Source organism: Salmo salar, unplaced genomic scaffold (genome assembly GCF_965601325.2).
Source record: "Salmo salar unplaced genomic scaffold, fSalSal1 ptg000578l, whole genome shotgun sequence".
Taxonomy (NCBI): domain Eukaryota; kingdom Metazoa; phylum Chordata; class Actinopteri; order Salmoniformes; family Salmonidae; genus Salmo; species Salmo salar.
Window position 1 is genome coordinate 830,110 of NW_027675424.1, and position 9,030 is coordinate 839,139.

Consider the following 9,030-nt stretch of genomic DNA (forward strand, 5'->3'; position numbering starts at 1 on the left):
ATGTGTTGATGAGGACGATGTGTTGATGTAGGATGCAGCTAAACAGCTTGACACAATAATTTCTGAGGTAGAGCCTCTACTGATTGAAGATAGCATGTAAATGGCTGTGAGAAACCTATCTAGTAACTGGACCTCTCTGTCTTTTAGAGTCCTGTAAAAGGCTGTGAGAAACCTATCTAGTAACTGGACCTCTCTGTCTTTTAGAGCTCTGTAAAAGGCTGTGAGAAACCTATCTAGTAACTGGACCTCTCTGTTTTTTAGAGTCCTGTAAAAGGCTGTGAGAAACCTATCTAGTAACTGAACCTCTCTGTCTTTTAGAGCCCTGTAAAAGGCTGTGAGAAACCTATCTAGTAACTGGACCTCTGCCTTTTAGAGTCCTGTAAAAGGCTGTGAGAAACCTATCTAGTAACTGGACCTCTGTGTTTTAGAGTCCATAGCATCCAAAGGCATATACATCTGTCAGCTGGTGTGACCTCAACAAGAAATGTCCAAAATTCCAACGCAATTCCAACGTTAAAACAGACAACCCCCAACCTCACGTATGTGGACACTGCCCTGTCTGTAAAGGTATGTGGTATCCTACACTGCCCTGTCTGTAAAGGTATGTGGTATCCTACACTGCCCTGTCTGTAAAGGTATGTGGTATCCTACACTGCCCTGTCTGTAAAGGTATGTGGTATCCTACACTGCCCTGTCTGTAAAGGTATGTGGTATCCTACACTGCCCTGTCTGTAAAGGGTCTTTGAAAAGCAGAGACACTGAAGTGGTTCAAGAAGTGGAACATGAGTGCTACCTTCAACCATTGGATGAAGATGAACATTCAGAGACATTTGTGTTTTATGACTTTGAGAGTAATCAACAATCAGGGGTTTATCTGCCTATTGTTGTTTCCACCATGACTTTCAAGGGTGAAAAGTGGTCAGCAGACGGCCTCAACTGTGCTAACATTTATAAAACCCCAGTACTAAAACACTGTGCTCTACTCTGTCTACAACATTTATAAAACCCCAGTACTAAAACACTGTGCTCTACTCTGTCTAAAACATTTATAAACCCCCAGTACTAAAACACTGTGCTCTACTTTGTCTAAAACATTTATAAAACCCCAGTACTAAAACACTGTGCTCTACTCTGTCTAAAACATTTATAAACCCCAGTACTAAAACACTGTGCTCTACTCTGTCTAAAACATTTATAAACCCCAGTACTAAAACACTGTGCTCTACTCTGTCTAAAACATTTATAAACCCCAGTACTAAAACACTGTGCTCTACTCTGTCTAAAACATTTATAAACCCCCAGTACTAAAACACTGTGCTCTACTCTGTCTAAAACATTTATAAACCCCCAGTACTAAAACACTGTGCTCTACTCTGTCTAAAACATTTATAAAACCCCGGTACTAAAACACTGTGCTCTACTCTGTCTAAAACATTTATAAACCCCCAGTACTAAAACACTGTGCTCTACTCTTTCTAAAACATTTATAAACCCCAGTACTAAAACACTGTGCTCTACTCTGTCTAAAACATTTATAAAACCCCTGCTACTAAAACACTGTGCTCTACTCTTTCTAAAACATTTATAAACCCCAGTACTAAAACACTGTGCTCTACTCTGTCTAAAACATTTATAAACCCCCAGTACTAAAACACTGTGCTCTACTCTGTCTAAAACATTTATAAACCCCCAGTACTAAAACACTGTGCTCTACTCTGTCTAAAACATTTATAAACCCCTGCTACTAAAACACTGTGCTCTACTCTTTCTAAAACATTTCTAAAACCCCTGCTACTAAAACACTGTGCTCTACTCTGTCTAAAACATTTATAAACCCCAGTACTAAAACACTGTGCTCTACTCTGTCTAAAACATTTATAAAACCCCAGTACTAAAACACTGTGCTCTACTCTGTCTAAAACATTTATAAACCCCCAGTACTAAAACACTGTGCTCTACTCTTTCTAAAACATTTATAACCCCCAGTACTAAAACACTGTGCTCTACTCTGTCTAAAACATTTATAAACCCCCAGTACTAAAACACTGTGCTCTACTCTGTCTAAAACATTTATAATCCCCCAGTACTAAAACACTGTGCTCTACTCTGTCTAAAACATTTATAAACCCCAGTACTAAAACACTGTGCTCTACTCTAAAACATGTATAAACCCCAGTACTAAAACACTGTGCTCTACTCTGTCTAAAACATTTATAAACCCCTGCTACTAAAACACTGCTCAACTCTGTCTAAAACATGTATAAACCCCAGTACTAAAACACTGTGCTCTACTCTGTCTAAAACATTTATAAACCCCCAGTACTAAAACACTGTGCTCTACTCTGTCTAAAACATTTATAAACCCCAGTACTAAAACACTGTGCTCTACTCTGTCTAAAACATTTCTAAACCCCAGTACTAAAACACTGTGCTCTACTCTGTCTAAAACATTTATAAACCCCAGTACTAAAACACTGTGCTCTACTCTGTCTAAAACATTTATAAACCCCAGTACTAAAACACTGTGCTCTACTCTGTCTAAAACATTTATAAACCCCAGTACTAAAACACTGTGCTCTACTCTGTCTAAAACATTTATAAAACCCAAGTACTAAAACACTGTGCTCTACTCTGTCTAAAACATTTATAAACCCCAGTACTAAAACACTGTGCTCTACTCTGTCTAAAACATTTATAAACCCCAGTACTAAAACACTGTGCTCTACTCTGTCTAAAACATTTATAAACCCCAGTACTAAAACACTGTGCTCTACTCTGTCTAAAACATTTATAAACCCCAGTACTAAAACACTGTGCTCTACTCTGTCTAAAACATTTATAAACCCCCAGTACTAAAACACTGTGCTCTACTCTGTCTAAAACATTTATAAACCCCAGTACTAAAACACTGTGCTCTACTCTGTCTAAAACATTTATAAACCCCAGTACTAAAACACTGTGCTCTACTCTGTCTAAAACATTTATAAACCCCCAGTACTAAAACACTGTGCTCTACTCTGTCTAAAACATTTATAAACCCCAGTACTAAAACACTGTGCTCTACTCTGTCTAAAACATTTATAAACCCCCAGTACTAAAACACTGTGCTCTACTCTGTCTAAAACATTTATAAAACCCCAGTACTAAAACACTGTGCTCTACTCTGTCTAAAACATTTCTAAACCCCAGTATTAAAACACTGTGCTCTACTCTGTCTAAAACATTTATAAACCCCAGTACTAAAACACTGTGCTCTACTCTGTCTAAAACATTTATAAACCCCAGTACTAAAACACTGTGCTCTACTCTGTCTAAAACATTTATAAACCCCAGTACTAAAACACTGTGCTCTACTCTGTCTAAAACATTTATAAAACCCCAGTACTAAAACACTGTGCTCTACTCTGTCTAAAACATTTATAAACCCCAGTACTAAAACACTGTGCTCTACTCTGTCTAAAACATTTATAAACCCCCAGTACTAAAACACTGTGCTCTACTCTGTCTAAAACATTTATAAAACCCCAGTATTGAAACTTTTATAGCTCCCAGTTCTAGATCCTATGATTCCTATGTTCTTTTGAACCCCCCTGATCAAATCAAATTATATTTGTGAAATGCTCCGAATTCAACAGGTATAGAAATTGCAGTGAAATGCTTACTTACAAGCCCTTAACCAACAGTGCATTTGTACGAAAAAAAGGTTTTAAGAAAGTAGAAAATAAAAAATAAAATAAGACAAATGTTAAAATAAAAAATAGAGAGCAACAAAAAATAACAGTAGCGAGGCTATATACAGGGTATTACGGTACAGAGTCAATGTGGAGGCTATATACAGGGTATTACGGTACAGAGTCAATGTGGAGGCTATATACAGGGTATTACGGTACAGAGTCAATGTGGAGGCTATATAAAGGGGGTACCGGTACAGAGTCAATGTGGAGGCTATATACAGGGTATTACGGTACAGAGTCAATGTGGAGGCTATATACAGGGTATTACGGTACAGAGTCAATGTGGAGGCTATATACAGGGTATTACGGTACAGAGTCAATGTGGAGGCTATATACAGGGTATTACGGTACAGAGTCAATGTGGAGGCTATATACAGGGTATTACGGTACAGAGTCAATGTGGAGGCTATATACAGGGTATTACGGTACAGAGTCAATGTGGAGGCTATATACAGGGTATTACGGTACAGAGTCAATGTGGAGGCTATATACAGGGTATTACGGTACAGAGTCAATGTGGAGGCTATATACAGGGTATTACGGTACAGAGTCAATGTGGAGGCTATATACAGGGGGTACCGGTACAGAGTCAATGTGGAGGCTATATACAGGGGGTACCGGTACAGAGTCAATGTGGAGGCTATATACAGGGGGTACCGGTACAGAGTCAATGTGGAGGCTATATACAGGGTATTACGGTACAGAGTCAATGTGGAGGCTATATACAGGGTATTACGGTACAGAGTCAATGTGGAGGCTATATACAGGGGGTACCGGTACAGAGTCAATGTGGAGGCTATATACAGGGGGTACCGGTACAGAGTCAATGTGGAGGCTATATACAGGGGGTACTGGTACAGAGTCAATGTGGAGGCTATATACAGGGGGTACCGGTACAGAGTCAATGTGGAGGCTATATACAGGGTATTACGGTACAGAGTCAATGTGGAGGCTATATACAGGGGGTACCGGTACAGAGTCAATGTGGAGGCTATATACAGGGGGTACCGGTACAGAGTCAATGTGGAGGCTATATACAGGGGGTACCGGTACAGAGTCAATGTGGAGGCTATTTACAGGGGGTACCGGTACAGAGTCAATGTGGAGGCTATATACAGGGGGTACCGGTACAGAGTCAATGTGGAGGCTATATACAGGGGGTACCGGTACAGAGTCAATGTGGAGGCTATATACAGGGGGTACCGGTACAGAGTCAATGTGGAGGCTATATACAGGGGGTACCGGTACAGAGTCAATGTGGAGGCTATATACAGGGGGTACCGGTACAGAGTCAATGTGGAGGCTATATACAGGGGGTACCGGTACAGAGTCAATGTGGAGACTATATACAGGGGGTACCGGTACAGAGTCAATGTGGAGACTATATACAGGGGGTACCGGTACAGAGTCAATGTGGAGGCTATATACAGGGGGTACCGGTACAGAGTCAATGTGGAGGCTATATACAGGGTGTACTGGTACAGAGTCAATGTGGAGGCTATATACAGGGGGTACAGAGTCAATGTGGAGGCTATATACAGGGGGTACCGGTACAGAGTCAATGTGGAGGCTATTTACAGGGGGTACCGGTACAGAGTCAATGTGGAGGCTATATACAGGGGGTACCGGTACAGAGTCAATGTGGAGGCTATATACAGGGGGTACCGGTACAGAGTCAATGTGGAGGCTATATACAGGGGGTACCGGTACAGAGTCAATGTGGAGGCTATATAAAGGGGGTACCGGTACAGAGTCAATGTGGAGGCTATATACAGGGTATTACGGTACAGAGTCAATGTGGAGGCTATATAAAGGGGGTACCGGTACAGAGTCAATGTGGAGGCTATATACAGGGTATTACGGTACAGAGTCAATGTGGAGGCTATATACAGGGTATTACGGTACAGAGTCAATGTGGAGGCTATATACAGGGTATTACGGTACAGAGTCAATGTGGAGGCTATATACAGGGTATTACGGTACAGGGTCAATGTGGAGGCTATATACAGGGTATTACGGTACAGAGTCAATGTGGAGGCTATATACAGGGTATTACGGTACAGAGTCAATGTGGAGGCTATATACAGGGGGTACCGGTACATATACAGGGGGTACAGAGTCAATGTGGAGGCTATATACAGGGGGTACCGGTACAGAGTCAATGTGGAGGCTATTTACAGGGGGTACCGGTACAGAGTCAATGTGGAGGCTATATACAGGGGGTACCGGTACAGAGTCAATGTGGAGGCTATATACAGGGGGTACCGGTACAGAGTCAATGTGGAGGCTATATACAGGGGGTACCGGTACAGAGTCAATGTGGAGGCTATATACAGGGGGTACTGGTACAGAGTCAATGTGGAGGCTATATACAGGGGGTACCGGTACAGAGTCAATGTGGAGGCTATATACAGGGGGTACCGGTACAGAGTCAATGTGGAGACTATATACAGGGGGTACCGGTACAGAGTCAATGTGGAGACTATATACAGGGTGTACCGGTACAGAGTCAATGTGGAGGCTATATACAGGGGGTACCGGTACAGAGTCAATGTGGAGGCTATATACAGGGGGTACCGGTACAGAGTCAATGTGGAGGCTATATACAGGGGGTACCGGTACAGAGTCAATGTGCGGAGGCTATATACAGGGGTTACCAGTACAGAGTCAATGTGGAGGCTATATACAGGGGGTACCGGTACAGAGTCAATGTGGAGGCTATATACAGGGGGTACCGGTACAGAGTCAATGTGCGGAGGCTATATACAGGGGGTACCGGTACAGAGTCAATGTGCGGAGGCTATATACAGGGGTTACCAGTACAGAGTCAATGTGGAGGCTATATACAGGGGGTACCGGTACAGAGTCAATGTGGAGGCTATATACAGGGGGTACCGGTACAGAGTCAATGTGCGGAGGCTATATACAGGGGGTACCGGTACAGAGTCAATGTGCGGAGGCTATATACAGGGGGTACCGGTACAGAGTCAATGTGCGGGGGAACTGGCTAGTCAATATTGAGGTAATATGTCCATGTAGGTAGCGGTAAAGTGACTATACATGGATAACTGGGTAGAAGAAGGTACTTGTGGTAATATGTACATGTAGGTAGAGGTAAAGTGACTGTGGATAACTGGGTAAAAGGTGTTGCCCCCAGTGTCAAAGCCCAAGGTAGTCAAGTCTTGTTATTTTTGTAGACCTAGCCTTCAACCAGTGATACATTGTTTAAGTTTCTTTCCCATGAGATTCGGCTTAGGGAAGGGGTATCGTGTGGCTACAGCTTTGTAGTGTGGAACTTTCCCAGGAAATCAGACACTCTTTTTAAAGAGTACGTCAATACCTTCTTGAGAGGCCAACAAATGGCTTCAGGATATCCTACATCAGGCACTGATCAGGAAAGCGAAGACAGATACATTCAGGACTATTATGAAAAAGAGGGCATATGTCTTGACCCTGACAGAATAGAGGTCACCAAAGCCAAAATAAACGTGTGTAAACTTCTCTTGAACAGTTTGTGGGGCGAATTTGCTCAGAGAAGTAATATATTAACATCTATCATTAAAGATCCCGAATAATTATTGGAATAAATTTTTTTCAGACCAATATGAAATTTCAAATGTTTAGTTCTTGAGTCAAGACGTATCTCTGTTGTAATGGAGACGTAACAAGAAGAGGGGTCTACCAGCTTCTACCACGGCCTATGGACTATATACCCTCATGGAGCAGCTGCAGAGGAGGGGTCTACCAGCTCCTACCACGACCTATGGACTATATACCCTCATGGAGCAGCTGCAGAGGAGGGGTCTACCAGCTCCTACCACGGCCTATGGACTATATACCCTCATGGAGCAGCTGCAGAGGAGGGGTCTACCAGCTTCTACCACAGCCTATGGACTATATACCCTCATGGAGCAGCTGCAGAGGAGGGGTCTACCAGCTCCTACCACGGCCTATGGACTATATACCCTCATGGAGCAGCTGCAGAGGAGGGTTCTACCAGCTTCTACCACGGCCTATGGACTATACACCCTCATGGAGCAGCTGCAGAGGAGGGGTCTACCAGCTCCTACCATGACCTATGGACTATATACCCTCATGGAGCAGCTGCAGAGGAGGGTTCTACCAGCTTCTACCACGGCCTATGGACTATACACCCTCATGGAGCAGCTGCAGAGGAGGGTTCTACCAGCTTCTACCATGGTCTATGGACTATACACCCTCATGGAGCAGCTGCAGAGGAGGGGTCTACCAGCTTCTACCACGACCTATGGACTATATACCCTCATGGAGCAGCTGCAGAGGAGGGGTCTACCAGCTTCTACCACGGCCTATGGACTATATACCCTCATGGAGCAGCTGCAGAGGAGGGGTCTACCAGCTTCTACCACGGCCTATGGACTATATACCCTCATGGAGCAGCTGGAGAGGAGGGTTCTACCAGCTTCTACCATGACCTATGGACTATACACCCTCATGGAGCAGCTGCAGAGGAGGGGTCTACCAGCTTCTACCACGGCCTATGGACTATATACCCTCATGGAGCAGCTGCAGAGGAGGGTTCTACCAGCTCCTACCACGGCCTATGGACTATATACCCTCATGGAGCAGCTGCAGAGGAGGGGTCTACCAGCTTCTACCACAGCCTATGGACTATATACCCTCATGGAGCAGCTGCAGAGGAGGGTTCTACCAGCTCCTACCACGACCTATGGACTATATACCCTCATGGAGCAGCTGCAGAGGAGGGTTCTACCAGCTTCTACCACGGCCTATGGACTATATACCCTCATGGAGCAGCTGCAGAGGAGGGTTCTACCAGCTTCTACCACGGCCTATGGACTATATACCCTCATGGAGCAGCTGCAGAGGAGGGTTCTACCAGCTTCTACCATGACCTATGGACTATATACCCTCATGGAGCAGCTGCAGAGGAGGGTTCTTTACCATGACACAGACTCTGTGGTCTATGTAAGTGTAACCGATGTGAAATGGCTAGTTAGTTAGCGGTGGTGCACGCTAATAGCGTTTTTAATCGGGTGACGTCACTCGCTCTGAGACCTTGAAGTAGTTCTTCCCCTTTGCTCTGCAAAGGGCCGTGGCTTTTGTGGCGCGATGGGTAACGATGCTTCGTGGTTTTATGTGAGGAAACCTGGTGATTGGACCCCCTCCTCCTCTCAGCAAGTATCTGGGTGGTTTACCATGACACAGACTCTGTGGTCTATGGAAGGAAACCTGGGGATTGGAACCCCTCTCTTAGTAACTATCTGGGTGGTTTAACCAGTGAACTGGAAGATGG